Source organism: Dama dama, chromosome 16, assembly GCF_033118175.1.
Source record: "Dama dama isolate Ldn47 chromosome 16, ASM3311817v1, whole genome shotgun sequence".
Classification (NCBI taxonomy): domain Eukaryota; kingdom Metazoa; phylum Chordata; class Mammalia; order Artiodactyla; family Cervidae; genus Dama; species Dama dama.
In genome coordinates this window covers 32824828-32842500 of record NC_083696.1, presented here as the reverse complement: position 1 = coordinate 32842500, position 17673 = coordinate 32824828, and the positions used below count along the sequence as shown (strand labels likewise).

General features: G+C 40.5%; 1 protein-coding gene across 1 annotated transcript in view; it reads left to right on the top strand.

Moving 5' to 3' along the window:
• Positions 1-17673, top strand: part of NTRK2 (neurotrophic receptor tyrosine kinase 2) — a 382689-nt gene that overhangs the window by 273138 nt on the left and 91878 nt on the right. The gene's annotated exons all lie outside the window — the stretch shown is intronic.

Below are 17673 nucleotides of genomic sequence, written 5' to 3'. Positions count from 1 at the left end.
CTTGACTCTTGAGATTTGTAGCTTTCCCTTTATTTTCATTGCCACTGCTGTGGCCCAGGGACTTCATGAGTATGTTGTTGTTAAGGCAGTGATCTCCTAGCTACTCTCTGTGCTTCTGGGTGCGTTTAATACACTGTGCATAATCCTACCAGACAATATGTTTCTGTGGTTGTTCAGTCACTAGGTCATGTCTGACTCTTTGTGACCTCGTGGACGGCAGCCTGCCAGACTTCCTGTCCTTCACCATCTCCCAGAGTTTGCTCAGATTCATGTCCACTGAGTCGGTGATGTTATCTAACCATCTCATCCTCTGTCGCCCTCTTCTCCTTTTGCCTTCAGTCTTTGCCAGCATCAGGGTCTTTTTCAACATTCTGCATATATAATACCACTCCCTTGTTCAGGAACCTAGATTCTGCTTATGGAATCAAAGCTAGACCTCCTCATCTAACCTTTGGGCTCTATAATCTGGTTCCATTTAACCTATCAAGGCTTCTGTTGAAACTTCTCTCCCACCACCTCTTATTACACCCCTGATTAAACACAGCAATTTTAGTCTCACCATCCTGACTTCATGCTTTTGCTTCTTCTCCTTTATTTCCAACTATTCTAAGAAATCCATTTTTCACATGAAAACCCAGAGCTTTTCTTAAAATATGAAGCTTTTCCTGTAATCACCATTCACATTAACTTCTCCTTTCTTGAGTTCATATCCTTCGAGTAGACAAATGTTTGACACTATATTTGCACTAGTGTTTTACATTGATCTTAACATCTTATCTACAAGTCTTATCTCCAGCATGATTTTTTTACTTTTGTGATTCGTGGCCTCCAGAATGCCACTATGCCACTCTGGTGTAAAGAACACTGAACTTGGAATTGAAAGGTCAAGCTTGGGTTCTGGTTCTATAACTGTCCAGCTGTGTAACCTTGGATGAGCCCCTCAACCTCTCTGACCCTCTGCTTCCTTAGCTGTGAAATGAAACTCAGGAAAGTGTTCATAGCCCATTCCATAGAGCTTTTTCCATGCTCATATACAATAACATGTCAGAGTACTTTGTAAGCCTCAAAGTGCTCTGGAGCAGAAGGCTCCATTAGTATTATAGTTTGTCTATAATAGTTAATGTTGACTTGAACCCCAAAAAATATATCTGTAAAGCACTCTTAATCTTGAGCACCAGATTGCTCAGTAGCAGTGGTCATACCATGTAACATTTATAGTACATTTTACTTTTCTTAGTGCCTTGTATTTAGAATACCATTTTATCCTTGCTAGGATGCAAGAGTCAGGGACTTCTATTCTAATTTTACAGCAGGAGGAGAGAAATGGAAGTTGGACAGATACATTAAGTGAATTGCTGTAACTTATGTAATTAGTCAGTTTCCCAACTGGCTAAGCAGTAGAGAATTCACCTGCCAATGCAGCAGAAGCTGCAGGAGATGCGGGTTTGATCCCTGAGTCAGGAAGATCCCCTGAAGTAGGAAATACCAACCCACTCCAGTATTCTTGCCTGGGAAATCCCATGGACAGAGGAGCCTGGTGGATTACAGTCCATGGGGTCACAAAGGTTCGGACACGACTGAGCATGCATGCACACACGCATGTAGTTAGTTACAGCAACAGTTGGACTGAGGCTTCCTTTTTGCCTCTTAAACCCTGCCTGCAAACTGGGGTCATTTTCACTCACTGCTTCCCCACTACCAGCCTGGCCCCTGCCATGGGGTGCTTTCTGCCTTATTTCTCACTTTTCTTCCTCAATGGACATTTTCCTCCTGGGCCTCCACTGGTTCCCTCGTGGCTCTGGTGGTTTCATCTGGACTTGTATGGTTCTCACTCCTGTTCAGTTCATTGCAATCATGTGCATATTCATCTTAAAATCTAAGAATATTTTATTGTTCCTTCTAAATCCTGTTGGTTCCCTCAAGTATTTTGTGGTAGAAGAACCTGGATCACATAAGTGACCTGAGTCCCATGTTAGGTCCTAACTCTCAGTTAGGACCCATGCAGATTTCATTCCTCCTGAGGAATCAAGTTCTACCTGGAGGCTTGTCCACTCAGCCCTAGGTGAGGCTTCCACCCAGGGCTGACATCATTTAGCCACACCCATAGGAACAAATTGTCATCAGCTGATTACTGCCTCAACTTCAGTATACCATAAAATTTAACAATGGCTTATTTTTTATTTTCTGTTATCTTATTTTTTATTGAAATACAGTGGATTTACAATGTTGTGTTAGTTTCAGATGTATGTATATTATATATATAGATAGATATATACATATGTATATGTATATATTCTTTTTAAAATTCTATTCCATTACAGGTATTATTATAAGATATTGAGTATAGTAATTCCTTGTTTATTTTATATATAGTGGTGTGTATCTATTAATCTCAGACTCCCAATTTATCCCCCACCCCTTTCTCCTTTGGTAACCTTAGATTTGTTTTCTCTATGAGTCTATTTCTGTTTTATAAATAAGGTCACATATCTTTTTTTTTTAGATTCCATGTATAAGTGATATCGAATTATATTTGTTTTTCTCCAACTGATTTCACTTAGTATGATAATGTCTAGGTTTATCTGTATTGCTGCAAATAGCATTATTTCCTTCTTTTTATGACTGAGTAGTATTCCATTATAGGTATATACCACATCTTTTCTATCCATGTGTCTTCTATGTCTTTGATATTTTATTAGTGCTGCTGTGAACTTCAGAGCTCATGCATCTTTTTGAATTAGTTTTCCTCTTTTTCCAGATATATGTCCAAGAGAGGGATGGATGGGTCATATCATAGCTCTATTTTTAGTTTCTTAAAGAAATTTTATTCTGTTCTCTGTAGTGGCTGTACCAATTTACATTCCCACCAGCAATGTAGGAGAGTTCCCTTTTCTCCACACCTTCTCTAGCATTTATTACTTGTAGACTTTTTGATAACAGTCATTTTAACAGGTGTGAGGTGATACTTCACTGTAGTTTTGATTTTCTTTTCTCTAATAATTAGTGATGTTGAGCATTTTTTCATGTGCCTGTTAGTCATCTGTATATCTTCTTTGGAGAAATGTCTGTTTAGTTGTTCTGACCATTTGTTGGTTGTGTTGTTTGTTTTTCTGACACTGAACTGACTGAGCTGTTTGTATATTTAAGAAATTAATCCCTTGTTGATCCCATCATTTTCTTGAATGAATTTGATGTAATCTACTCTGAATATTTGATGTCATTTTAATACGTTAGATCATGCTAATTGCAGCTGTAAGTGGTTATTAACATTTAACAACAGAATTTTTAATCACCCAACGTAAGTAGTTTCCTTTCTAATAGTTGCACTGAAACTTTCTCAGGAGAAGGCAGTGTCTATAAAGGCCTTAATTATAAACTTGGGGAACCAGAGCAAGAGCCAGACTAGTCTGTCCCAATATAGGATCCCCAACAGGACCCCATGTTCAGTGGGCAGGTATGGTCCTCTCTTCTCTAAAGCAGTGTAATTAGGTAACATGACTTAGCTCTGCATTTTTTATAACAACTCTCTGAAAACTGAATTTGTAGCGTTGACTGCAAAGTTTGGAAGTATTCCAGCTGACAGAAGCATGCAGAACATGTTCTTATCCTAAGACAGAGTGGAATGGAACCCAAGCACCATGACGATCACGTTATAAATCTGCCTTCAGTTCATAAACTGCCTTCAACACAGTGCTTCTTGATGTGAGTTCACACCCCAGGTTTTGCAGCTCATCGAAGATGGAGAGTGTAAATAGGCAGAGGACACAAGAGATAAATCTGGTCGCTGCAGAGGAAGAGTGATTTGACTTCTGGGGACAGGCTATAGCCGTATTCTGCTGACTTCATGCAGTCCTTATCTTCCCTGCCTTCCCCTGTCCTTACGCTTTTGAACTATGGGTTGTGTTTGGTTGATAAACGTCTATGATGAGAAGGACCAGGGTATAATGAAAATGGCACTGGATTTGAGGTCAAGCAAATGGTTTTGGGTCCTGGCTAAGCTCTGGGAAATTAGCACTTTTACTGTGCCTTGATGTCCTCATCTGTGAAATAAATAGGTTGTTTAAGGGCCTTAGGCACCCTGGGTTGAGCTCTTGAGAACATTCCATCTGCGTGGAGACTCCAAGGAGAACTTCCCTAGTAAGGTACAGAACACAGTCTGCATAGACTGCTGACTGCAATGGATCTGTTTGCCCCTTATCATAACAATGAAGTGAAGGAGAGGCTGGGGCTATAACGGCTGAGATTTTTCATTAGATTTCTGGAAAATAGATGGAGTGTGGTTGCCATGCTGATCCATGAAACAAAGAGGAGGGATCTTCAGCTCAGGATATGCTGTGGGGATCTGAAGTAGAGGCAAGGGTGCCCTGTTTGGGGGAAGCTGGAGTGCTTCCAGGCTTGGGACCAGCAAGTGCAGCAGGTTCAGCAGAAGGAAAGAGTGAGAAAGGGCTTAAAACAAGGAAGGCACAGCCGCCTGAGAGGGATACACTCCCATCCCCAATTGGGCAGAGAAGTGGATATTTATCTTCATACAAAAAAAGAATCTAAAACATTTCTGTGCAGAAATTGCCAGATTGTCATAGAGGATAAACCCTGGTAGTAGCGTGGGTATTAGAACTCCAGAGTACTGTTCTCTTTATCTGACCTGTTTAGCCAAATGGTCCATTGTCTGCCTATTCATCCTAAAGCAAGGCATTCTTATCTATGTTCTACCAATGATCCAATTCTTAACTAAACTTCTGAAATTGGCAATACTGACCAAATAACCCAGGAAATCCTTATTAGCTACCCAGACTTTCTTTCTTCAATATAAATAAGATTCAAGATCCACTCTACATGTGAGGACAATAGCAACTGAAAGAGAAGATCTGAGAGAAAAACTGACCTTGGAAGGTACAGAAATTTTTTGAGTGGAAGAAAATTATAAAGAAGAGAAAATGTTCTCTGATTTGAGATTTTATACACATAAATCAAAATGGGATAGCTAGGAAAAAGGAATTATAAGATAAGGAACTCATACAAATTAAATCTATGATGGCAGAAATGGAAGTCTCAATCATAGGTATGGAAGATATAAAAGAAATTCTTCCAGAATAAAGAGTAAAAAGGCAGAGGCAGACAGTGCTAGACAAGAAGAGAAAAAGAACTAATTCATGAGAGAGAATTCACACAATTCGATTGTATCAGGAGAAATGGAATGTGATTATTAAGATTTCCAGATAATAATGAGAACTGTGAAAAATGGTAGGAGAAAATTATCAAAGAAAAAACCAAAAATGACTTCCCAGTGTTGAAGAAGTACCATAGACTTCCATCTGAGAGGTCTGCTAAGTACCAGCAGGAGAAATGAAAAATCTGTCTGTTTGAATTTGATGCTATAACAATCTACATGCTTAGAAGAGAGAAGTCTTTTGATCTTGCTGCTGTGAACATCCTTCTTCAAGTGGCTCAGAAGTTCTCTACATGGCATTAGTCATGAAAAACAAATGTAGACCCAGCACTCACTTACCCTTGTAATGTACAGTATTAAACTGGTCAGAATTACATGAAGTGAAGTGTTAGTCTCTCAGTTGTGTCAGACTCTTTGTGACCCCATGGACTGTAGCCCTCCAGGCTCCTCTGTCTACAAGGTTTCCTAGGCAAGAAAACTGGAATGGGTTGCCATTCCCTTCTCCAGGGGATCTTCCCTACCCAGGGATTGAACCTGAGTCTCCAGCATTGCAAGTGGATTCTTCACTATCATATTAACATAAATGTTGTTTATTGCAGTTCAAGTTTTAGAACCATAAAAGCCTTAATTGTACCATATTGTGAATGGAATGTACATGACAATAATATTGGCACAGTTGTAGTAAAGATCAAGCTCAAAGAATAAACCCCAATGTGTGAATGGGGTAGAGAGAAGATAGGGGTGCTAATATGCCCATATATATGCCTTATATACAGAAGAGTGTCAGGATACTGGCTGAAATGGAGGTATAGTATGATAGATAATCAATAGAAGAGCTAAAAATTAATACAGCAGTTAATTATTGGACTGAATGGGAGGTAGTGTGAGCAAAATCCTCCTCTAATAAAGTGGAGAATCAATAAAGAAGTCTTAAATTGGGAAAACAATAGCTTATTAATTAGAGTTATGGCAATCACCCCTAGAAAACCAAAATCCAAATTGTGTTATATTGATTTCCCAAGACAGTAAGACCAAGGACAGGGAGGAGTATGGAAGGGTACAACTTTTTTCTTAAGGCTCTTGGTTTTTTATCATGTGCATGTATTACTTTCCTTTCTGAACATTAAAAGATATGAGTTCCTTTCTAACTTTCAGAGTTTCTGTTTGTAAAGATACAACCTAACAATAAGTCACATGAAATACCTAATGTTTGTCTCATTTGGGCCTGCAAAAATGAAAAATTCATTTGGTTCAATCTAAATAGATTTCAGATTTTGGATTTTAACATGGATATGCCTTAATATGAATATCTAGTACATGAGCAATTCAGTGACATTCTGGCAATTTGGAGATGTCTTAATTCATTACTCAACAACACTCTTTTTTCTAACCAACATTTCAAGCCCTTTCAACTTACAGGGGAAAATTCAAATGGCACATCCTACAACCCTATACCCTGTATTTAAAGAACTTACTTTTTCTTCTAAACATGCACAAGTCACAACACTGTATTTCAAACATCTGTCATTGTGAGTTTTACACTCTTCCTTGTACAACTGTTATCTGTGTACTTTCTGTCTTGTCTCTCTATTAGACTACAGCTCCTTTAGGGGAAATATTTGTGTTCTATTGGGAGAGACTGCCTGGTTTTGAAGACAGTTCTAACTTGCCTTGCCCACTTCCCAGCTGCGGGGCTTTGGGCAAATTGCTTAACATCTCCAAGACTTATTTCTCCCAACCTCCAAATGAAGATAGTGATGTCTCTTCTTAGGTCCAGTAGGATGTCTGAATAAGAAATTGTATGCCCAAGGCTTGACATAACATCTCGTATGCAGCAGATGTGCAATTAATGACCATCAGCCTGGCTTCCTCTTGCCCTTATTCACCCTTGAACCTTCCCCAGCATCAAACACAATTCTTTACACATAGAAGCTTAAATTGTGAAATGAGAAAGAAAAAAAAAAAAGTATGTTGGAGTAAAAGATGCTGAAAGTATTGCAAAATCCTTTAAGGAAAACAAAATTAGCCCTACCTTTAAAAATACAAGTTTTCCAATAATCATATTGAAGAGGAAATAACATAGTACTCTGTTTGGAATACTAGTTGTATAGTAACCAAACCAGAGATGGAAAACACTTGGGATGCACCCAAAAACGTTGTCTGTGATTCTTTCCTTTTCATTCATCACATATCATCAGCCCTACTAACCATTGCCTTTCTGTGGAATTGAGACAGATCTACAGCCATGGAAAGCAGCCTGGGAAGCTGGCAAGGAATCCCAGAACTCACGAAGTGCCCACTGGCTCCCACTGTTTCTTAGGCTAAGTGCTTGCCCCATTCTCTTGCGTTCAGAGCTTTCCTCATGGAGAATAACTTGCTTTTCTAGAATTGGCTCAATGACTCCAAGGAACCTTTACTGAATGGCCCCACTTTCAGAACACTTGTTTGGCCCCTGTCATCTCTGTTTATCACATTCTGATCACATTATCATTATATTGCATTTCTCTTACCCTTACTAGATAGAGTATGTGCACAGAGAAGATACTCAAAATATTTAAGCTCGGATAAACTGTTCACAATTAAGACATAGAGTAGGAAGGCCACTGAATGCAAACTGGTGTGTGTGTGTGTGTGTGTGTGTGTGTGTGTGTGTGTGATATGTGAATTAATCCCACCAAAGATGGAACATGTCTTTCACATGGAGCTTTCATTCAGAAGTACATTGGTAAAGGCCAGTTAACTTGAAAAAGTCAATTAGGAAAATATAGTGGCTACCAGTTGAAATTATTATTATTTTTTTCCATTTATTTTTATTAGTTGGAGGCTAATTACTTTACAATATTGTAGTGGTTTTTGCCATACATTGACATGAATCAGCCATGGATTTACATGAAATTATTAAAGAAAGGAAGGTTTCTGTTTGGAGAGCATAGAATGGAGGATCCCAAATGATAAAACAGACATCAGCATAGACCCCTCAAATGGAAGATAATGCACAGCTTGGGAAGGGGAAGGAGGGCATTAAAGGGGTGCTTTCCATCCTCAGAAGCAGGTAGAGCATTAGGGCTTAGGGACACAAGGTTAGAGAAGTAGGCAGATAAGCCTGTCTGGCCCACCTGCCAGAATCTTGTACAATCACTCTGCATAATTATTCTTGAAAATACAAACATTGCTGGGGCTGACTGACAAGTATTGTTCCAGCAGGGAGGGCTGTCAGGGCAAATCAATCCAACTCTACCACATGCCAGAGTGTAGAACAGATATAATTTTGGCTGTTAGGGGCTGTCAAAGCGAAGGATGTGCCGTATGTGTATTTTGAAGTGTGGTGTTCCCTTTAGTCTAACAGCTTGAAAGATTTCTGGGGCTTTCCCCCTCTCTGGCTGTTTTCTACAAGAAGTTTTGAGTATTTTAATTTCAAAAAACTCAAGTCTTTTGTCTAATATGAATTTCAGGTTAGACTAAACCCAATCTTACCTTTACCCCCATAGCTGCTCTGTACTCATTCAACACATGGTATTAAAATTTGATTTAGGAGGAAAAGGTCCTTTGCTGCCATTGGATGTCATAAGGGGCATCCAAGTAGGTACCTGGTGCACTCCCAGCAAGGCAAACTCACCTTAGAAGAGTCTGTTTTGTCCATCACTAGACCCAGTGCAAGGCTTAGCCCAAAGCATCCCACTGGGCCTCTTGGGGATCCCTGAAAGTCCACTTCCTCCTTCAGTGGTCCAGCATCAAAGCTGAGGCCCTTTTAGAAGGTGATTCACTCTAAACCGTTCCTCTCTCTTTCTGAAATTTTCTGCTTCATCCGTCTTATTGGATTCTCAGTGACTTCCCCAGTCATCTGTCCCACTAGTTTTCTTTTCCTTCCTTCTCTCCTTTTTTGCCCCCTTCCTTCCTATTTGTGGTGCCTATTTATTTTATTTATTGTGGTGCCTATTTAATTTGTTACTTTCTACTGTTCTCCTTGGGGCTTCGCAGGTGGTACTAGTGGTAAAGAACCTGCCTGCCAATGCAGGAGATGCAAGAGACAAGAGTTCAATCCCTGGGTTGAGCAAGTCCCCTGGAAATGAGGAAATGACAACCTATCCAGTATTCTTGCCTGGAGAATCCCGTGGGCAGAAGAGCCTGGCAGGCTGCAGTCCATGGGGCCGCGAAGAGTCAGACACAACTGAGTGACTGAGCACGCATATTCTCCTTAACTTACAAACACCCTCAAGTCTCTCCCTCCTCAAAATCCCCCCAGTACCCACCCCTGAGAGTCACCATGTCATCCCTAGACCCACCTGTCTATCCCTGCCCCAACCCTCCACTTGTGCAGTCCGCGCTCACCACCTCCACTTCCTAACCTCTCACTTACTCCCCGGCCCCAGCAGTCTGTCTTCTGCTCACTCATGCTCATCCTTGGCCCCTTCTCCTGCCTCTCTCATGTATCCACTTTGATCTTGTTCTAAAGCTCCTTGTTTTCTGTGTGTCCATGAAAACATCAGGATTAGTCCTTGGTGACTTCATCTGTCCCCTTTGGGGTCACAGACTTGATCTCAGCCTCCCCGGGGTCTGTCACCCTGAGCTGTGTGCATTTCTTGGACAGGAAACTAGAGAGGAAGGATGGATGAGTGGCTGGATGGAGCCTGCCTTCTAGCTCAGCATGGGCCTCTGTGAGAGGGAGGTCTGTAGTGACTCCTAAACTTGCCCCTTTGCCTCTAGTTGGACTACTGCAAGAACCGTTAGTTCCTGTCACTTTTCTTCCATGCTCAAAAGTCTTCTAGATAAGACTTACATATAAAACAAATCCAAGGATTCACTGATTATGGGACATGCGTGTGCTGAAGCAGACCTAAAGTACTGTTTAATCTAAACTCTTATTTAAAGACGACAAAATGAAGGCAAAAAGCAGTTGAAGTCATTTGTCCAAGAGTCTGGACTTCTTAATAAGGACTTCAAAGTCCTCTGTGATCCAACCTCATCCTCCTTTTGCTACATATTGTCTGCTCTTTCTCTTTAGGAAAAAATAGTACAAATCACAACTTCTTAAATACCACTGTGGGCTTTTTCCTTCTCCTTATCCTTGCTTTTTCTCTTCCCCCTCCTTAAGTGCCCTCATCTCTACCATGCTCATCTCTTGTTCAATCACTCATCTATTTTTGCATGTTCATGTTATTATTTATTCATAAAATAGTATTGATTGTCTAATATGTTCTATGCCCAGCAGTGGGTGTGGAAAATTACATCTCTTCTTTAACCCCATCCCCAAAGCATTCCTGAGTAAGCCCATAGACATTGATTTTTATGCCATTATGATGATAAGCACTCTGGACTCCCTGTATAGAGTTTGACTGAGGGTGGTTTTTGTGTCATATGTTTTTTCCTTATTGAGCTCTGCCATAAGAAATATTCTTAGGAAGCTCACTATTTACACTACAGATGTTGTTAAGGACATTGGTTTCCAATGTAAAATTCATTTGATGTATTCTTTTCAAAACTAAATTCCATGAAGAATCTTACTTATCATAGGAATTTCTGTGCTCTTACTTATGAGTAGTCAAAATTTTATAAATTATTGTGTTTCCCTCTTGGCTTCTGCTGCCAGGAAACTCAAGAGTCGAGTTATGGCAATTTTAATAGCTATGTGGAACCTTAGAATCTGCACATCTATATTTCTACTTATCTTGTTTTAGCCTTCTTTTCTGTTTTCTCTGACTTGAGTTCTTATTTTTCTTTTTCCTTGCATGATCACATAAAGTACCTGAAATCGCTTTAGTCACATCCAACTCTTCTGTGACCCCATGGACTGTAACCTGCCAGGCTCCTCTGTCCATGGGATTCTCCAGGCAAGAATACTGGAGTAGATAGCCATGCCCTCCTCCAGGGAATCTTCCCGACCCAGGGATCAAACCCACATCTCTTATGTCTCCTGCACTGCCAGCCAGGTGGGTTCTTTACCAGTAGTGCCACCTGGGAAGCCCTAAGAATACTGGAATGGGTAGCCATTCCTTTCTCCAGGGGATCTTCCTGACCCAAAGATCAACCCTGTGTCTCCTGCATTGCAGGCAAATTCTTTGTCATCTGAGCCACCAGGGAAGCCCAGGCTATAGTACATGCTTAATAAAGGTTTGTCAAACTAAAGTGATAAATGTAGACCCATGATTCCCTAGGTGGGCAAATTCAAGCTCACTTTCTCTTTCACTTTGTCTGCTGTAAGAAGGCCAAGAAAAGATAGAGTGTTGTAGTGGAAAGAATTTAAACTCTGCCTGTTACCAATTGTATAACACAAATTCAGTTTAGTTCAGTTCAGTTGCTCAGTCGTGTCCGACTCTTTGCGAACCCATGGACGCAGCACTCCAGGCCTCCTGTCCATCACCAAGTCCCAGAGTTTACCCAAACTCATGTCCATTGAGTCAATGATGCCATCCAACCGTCTCATCCTCTGTCGTCCCCTTCTCCTCCTGCCTTCAATTTTTCCCAGCATTAGGGCCTTTTCAAATGAGTCAGCTCTTCACATCAGGTGGCCAAAGTATTGGAGTTTCAGCTTCAGCATCAATTCAGACAAGTTATTTAGCACATGTGATCCCCTTCTTGTTACTTTAATCTGAAAGTGGAAATAAGGATGCCCTACTGGATTGCTGTGAAGATTGATAACCCTTGTAAGCCTCTCAGCACATTTCCAGGCCCTTAATAGCAGAACCTTAATATTAGGGTCTCTCTCTTTCCTTCCTATTTCCTTGTTTCATTGGAAATTGCACTTGGAAAAGGATAAGTGGATTGCTCTATGACCACAAGTTAGTCAATTAATTGTAGTGTCATCTGCAAAATAAATGTGACTATTGACCTCATTCAGAGGGATATGAAAATTAATCGATGGTAATGCACATTGGGATTTTTTGCTGAAAAGTGCTTAAGAATGGCTCAGTATTGTTACATGTTTTATTTCATCATTAATGTTATTTATGAATATTTGGCTTTGTCTTGTCCTGGTGTGTTTTACATCTCTTGTCTTAATCACATTTATTTTTAATATCGTCCGAATTTATACCTTAATAATAAAAATATAGATGAAATTCAAAACCATAGTTCCTATCTTTCATATAAATTAACTTTTTTCAAGGTGGATGATTTAACCTGTTTCAGTATGCTCCTTATGATATAGACATTAAGATATTTAGTAAATAATTTTTGTTACTTGCATTTAAAATCAATCTCAAGCAGTTTTCATAGCTTTGGCATCCTACTTTTTGCACTCATATTTTATGTTTATTGGCCATTTTGTAATGATATTCTTCATTATGAGATGCTTGATCCATTTCAGATGATAAATGTGAATGTTTCAAGTATTTCTAGTTGAAGAGATAATTAACTGAATGATATACCTGTTTTCACTTTACTGGCAGGGAATGCTCATTGCATGCAATCGTCTCAAATAGGGGCTTATGTTACAGAGTCCAAGGTCACTCTCCTGAGAGTTAGGGGATCTGAGTTCTAGCTTGGTCGCTTTCTAGCTGTGTGGCCCAGAGAAAGTCACTTCATCTCTCTGAGACTCACTGGCCAACTGTCACACATGAGGGAGTTGGTCTCAATGATCTTTAACTTCTGTTGCTATCACAGCACTGGTCCTTTGCACTGAAACTGCTGAGGCAGGCCATACATTTAGGTTTGTAGGGAAACATAGAGATTCCTCCTAATACAGAACATTATTTTCTGGGGTATATTATTTATACAGTCCTACTCACAAATATAAGATGTCTTTCCTTTTAACTGTGGAGTAGTTGGCCTATATTAAAGACTCCATGAATGTCTCCATTTAAGGTCCATGTGATGAGTAGAATATGTCCAGGGGGACAAGGTTCTCTGTGAAACTCTATTACTGAGGAAATGGGAGGATATGTTTCCTATTTCAACCTTAAATGGGTGGAGTGATATTTATTTATTTGTCTTGTTACTTTTAGATTTAGTAGTAATAAATATAGACCTGGGTTGAACTATAGCCTGCATGTTTATATAGGCTATTTACTTCTGGGAGAAATTGATACTAGAAATTTTATTTAAACCATCTGAAACTACAAGCATCTCCACCAACTACTGAAACTTCTTTGTGACAAAATGCATTTTTCAGTGGCTGTAATGTGATGCTAATACAAAACTAGAAATCCATTCAGTTCTGGTACTTAGGAAGCAAATGCCCAAGTGCAGTGAATTTCCACCCTGGAAAATTCCATTAATAATAAAGACATCCACAATTTTTAGTCCCTCATCTCAATTATTACTTCTGGTCATCAATTTCTCCCTGATTCCACAGAGTAGATCTATTTGCACAATAATCTAATCACACCCTTTGTTTTGACTACATGAACATACATAGATCAGTCTGCAGACCACAGGAGTTTGGTGGTCCCTACGTCACACACACCTCTTCTGGGCACTCCTATCTTTGGCAAGGTGAATTTTAAAAAGGTACTTTTTATAAAAAGTTTATGTAAAGAAATCAACTATTGTCTTGAGTTTTTTTCCTTCAAATCTAAGAAGCTATTTATGGTAGAGTCTGGGCTTTTCATTTATTTATTTGTGTTAGTTATTCATATTGGGTTTGAGGTGGTTTTACTGGAGCCTCCAAAGTTAAAAGCAGAGCTTTGACTGACCTAAGAAATAAAGAATGTAAAAAATTTTAACATGCTTACCCGATAGCTTATTTATCACGGAATCTTTGGGCTTCCCTGGTGGCTCAGATGGTAAAGAATCCACCTGCAGTGCAGGAGATCTGGGTTCAATCCCTGGGTTGGGAAGATCCCCTGGAGAAGGGAATGGCAACCCACTCCAGTATTCTTGCCTAAAGAATTCCATGGACAGAGGAGCCTGGTGGGCTACAATCCATAGGGTTGCAGAGTCAGGCACAACTAAGTGACTTTCACTTAGACTCACTTGACCAAGGATACTTTGTATAAAATGAACCCAAATGTTCCTAGGGCCCTTTAAGGTAGTGTTATTCAAAGCGCTGGTCCACAGTGAGATTTTCTAATAGAAACCAGGGTATTGCTTTTTTCATTAAGAAAGTCTTGCGACTTCCCTGGTGGTCCAATGATTAGGACTCCACACTTCAAGTTCGATCCCCAGCCAGGGAACTAATATCCTACATGAGCGCAGCTTGCCCCACACCAAATAATAATAATAATAACATAAAATTTTAAAAAAGAAAGTCTTACTCCCAAGAATAAGTCAGCTAAATGCCATGCAAACAGCCAAACCAAACTTCCCAATGCCTTTCCTCTTAGCTGCTTTGCTGAAAGACACAAGACAAATGGCAGCTGAGTGTTTGTACAACTTGGGCAAACTATTAATACTTCACCCCTCTGTGCCTCGGGCTCTTAGAATGCTGGTATCAGGAGGGAGAGAGGGAAAATGTGAGCAAGGAGCTCAGTGAGTGAGTGGGGCAGCCAAGATGTCATAGTAAGGGGCCCAATGTGCTACAGGCTGATGGCTCCCTAAGGCAGATGCTTCCAACTGGTTGGGGCTCTAGTAGGAGATGGTGTGGTGGGGGGGTTGGGTCATGGTCAGACATCATGCACAAAAGCCTTGACATACCTGGGAGTGAAGGGTGGGGATGGCTTTCATTTGAGAGGGCTGGAGGGGGACGTCATGGGTGTCCTCGGGCACCTTGCAGTGATGGTGTTTTAGTTGCTAAGTCATTTTGTATCCGACTCTTTTGCGACCCCGTCGAACTGTAGTCTGCTGGTCTCCTCTGTCCATGGGATTTCCCAGGCAAGAATACCTGAGTGGGCAGTCATTTCCTTCTCTAGGGGATCTTCCTGACCCAGGGATCAAATCTTCCTGACCTGCATCTCTTGCATTGGCAGGCATATTCTTTACTGCTGAGCCATCAGAGAAGCCCATCCTCAGCAAAGCCACAGTTTTATTGGAGCTGAGGAGGTAAAGAGAAGTTTAAGGAGAGATTTTAGGATACAGGGGCCTACTGGATGATCGGCATTTTGCCCAGAAGAACTGATGGAAGGACTTGTGAGGGAGGCAAAGGGGTTAGCATTGGCTCTGCTTGGGTTACTTATGAGCAATTTGGCAGTTTGAGGCTGGATAAAGAGGGATGGTCTGAGAGAGTACCAAGGATTTCCTTTGGTGATTGAGGGAAATGAGCAATGAGGCAGTTTGGGATATGTTTCAATGCTGTCCTGGAGGAGAATGGGAAGAAATTCTTAGCTCAAGTATGTGATAGCTTCAGACTAGCTGTTCTTCCTACTCCTGACATCTTGGAGAATTGGGCTTCTTTAATGCCTGCACACTCAGTGGGATTATTGTCAGTTAACTGAAATAATAAAACTGAACAGTATTTGTCTGTTGCTTATATTATCACTTGGCACATTTTCCAACAAATATTTGGATAGCACCAGCTGTGTGCAGAGCACTATGAGACCCTGGCAGAAGTGCACATACACACTAAAGCTTGTTACCTGTGCCCCTCAATGGCTTCCAGCCTTAGAAAAGAGGAATTCCTTCTATTTAGAGGGAGTCCATTGGCAAAAGGCCACCATTCATGTAATCTACTATATCCCAAACATAGCAAAGCAAATTAATGCAAAATAGCCCATTTCTTAAAAGATATGTCTACTGCCTTCAAGGTCAGTGTGGTAAAACTGGTCTCATCAATTTTAGCTTGGGAGATGATGAAATTGTGGCCTCATCATAGCTTTAGAAAGTTATTTCCCATCAGCTTTTTTTACTGCTTGGAATGAAAGAGAGAGAGAGAGGGAGGGATGTGGAGAGAGGGAGAAAAGGAAAAGGAGGGATAGAAGGAGAAAGAAAGGAGAGAGGGGAGGAGGGAGGCAAGAAAAGTGTAAATCAAATGCAAAAAAAGAAAGTTAAATACTAGCCTTGATCTGGTTAGAGTGTAAAGTAAATCAAGTGGCAATTTAATTCTCAATGAACATATGACAACCTTGGAGTTAAATATTAGATTTAAATAGGGCAGCTAATTCTCTGCAAGAATTACATTCATCTCTTTATATGGGCACTCTTCCTAATGAACACATCTTTCCCCTCTTAAATTCAGGCATTGCTGCTGGAGCATGAGAAATTAATATACATTCTTAGATTCATTAATAATGTTGCTCATAAAAGACCTTTTGATTTTTATCACCCTGAGTTCCCAGAGGCCCATGGAAGCAGCCATAGCTCCAAACCACATGAATTATCAGGGGGGAAATCCTATTAAAGCAAAACCTTAATCACCACTTGCATTTTATATCAAGTTGTGTCTAAGAAGAAACTGTATATATCATATCCATCAACCTAGCAGAGGTAAATAAATGGTGTTACAGTCCTTCCACAGGATATTACAAAGTAAAAGCAAAAGAATTACTACTACTACACACAGTGTTAATTCAGTCTCAAGAACAATGTTGAGAGACAGATGTCAGACAGGGAAGGATGCATGTAATATGATTCCATTTATTAGCTTCAAAACAGGCAACAGTCTCTCATTGGGGAGATGTCAGTGGTAGCAAACCAACAAGGGAAATGATTAACACAAAATTCAGGATAGTGATTATCCCTGGGAGGTGAGTAGGAAATGGGTACAATCCAGAAAGAATACAATGGTGCTTCAAAAGTACTAGTGATGTTCTATTGCTTAATGGAATGGTGACTTCATGAGTATTCATATTATTATCATTAATAAAACTGGAGAGATAAGCTTTGTATTTTCTTTGGAACTTTTGATAATTTGAACTGGCTGTTGAACTAAGCAGAGAGGAAGCTGGGAGATTATTTTTACTTTTTACTCTCTTACATACTTCCCTTTCTCTCATCACACTTAGCATAACTTACAATTGAAAAAGAACTTTCTGGTATAGAAAAAAAATTACAGACTCTGGATTCAGACAAACCTGAGTTCACATCCCAACTCCTCCATTCCCACACTATGAATCATTGAAATTCCTGCAGACTCAGTTTCCCCATGTGTAAAATGTAGGAAAGAATGCTTCTAAGAGTCCAATGAGAGAATGTTGTTGACTGCACATTCCAAGCTCTAGAGGGACTCACAGTCTCTTTTTTCAGTCTGCCACTCAGGGATGAGAAGTTCAGAAAAGCCTTGTGGCAGTGACTCAGTGGAAGCCCTGGGCTCAGGGATCCAACACTTGATGTGCTGGTTGACGAGGCCCAAGCTCACACTGTGGAGTCCTCTATCCTCTGCAGAGTCTCTTTTCGGGCTTCTCCACCAACTCTGGCCTGAGAATCATTCACTTGCCTCCCACTGTGCACTACTGGGCTCCCCAAGAACCACCTTTGGACCGCCTCCTGCCTCCTCCAGGAAGGTGATGGATGAGTGGCATGGGCCAGCTCAGCTCTGGATGAGAGGAATAAACAGTCCCCCTTTCCCTGATGCTTCTGTACATGTCTCTTCTTGGCTTTGGACAGCCAAGGCTAGGACCTGCTCTTAGAAAGGAGCTAAGGAAGCCAGCCTTTAGCACAATGGGCTAGACATTTCTGGTCTAGACAGAAGAAGTCAC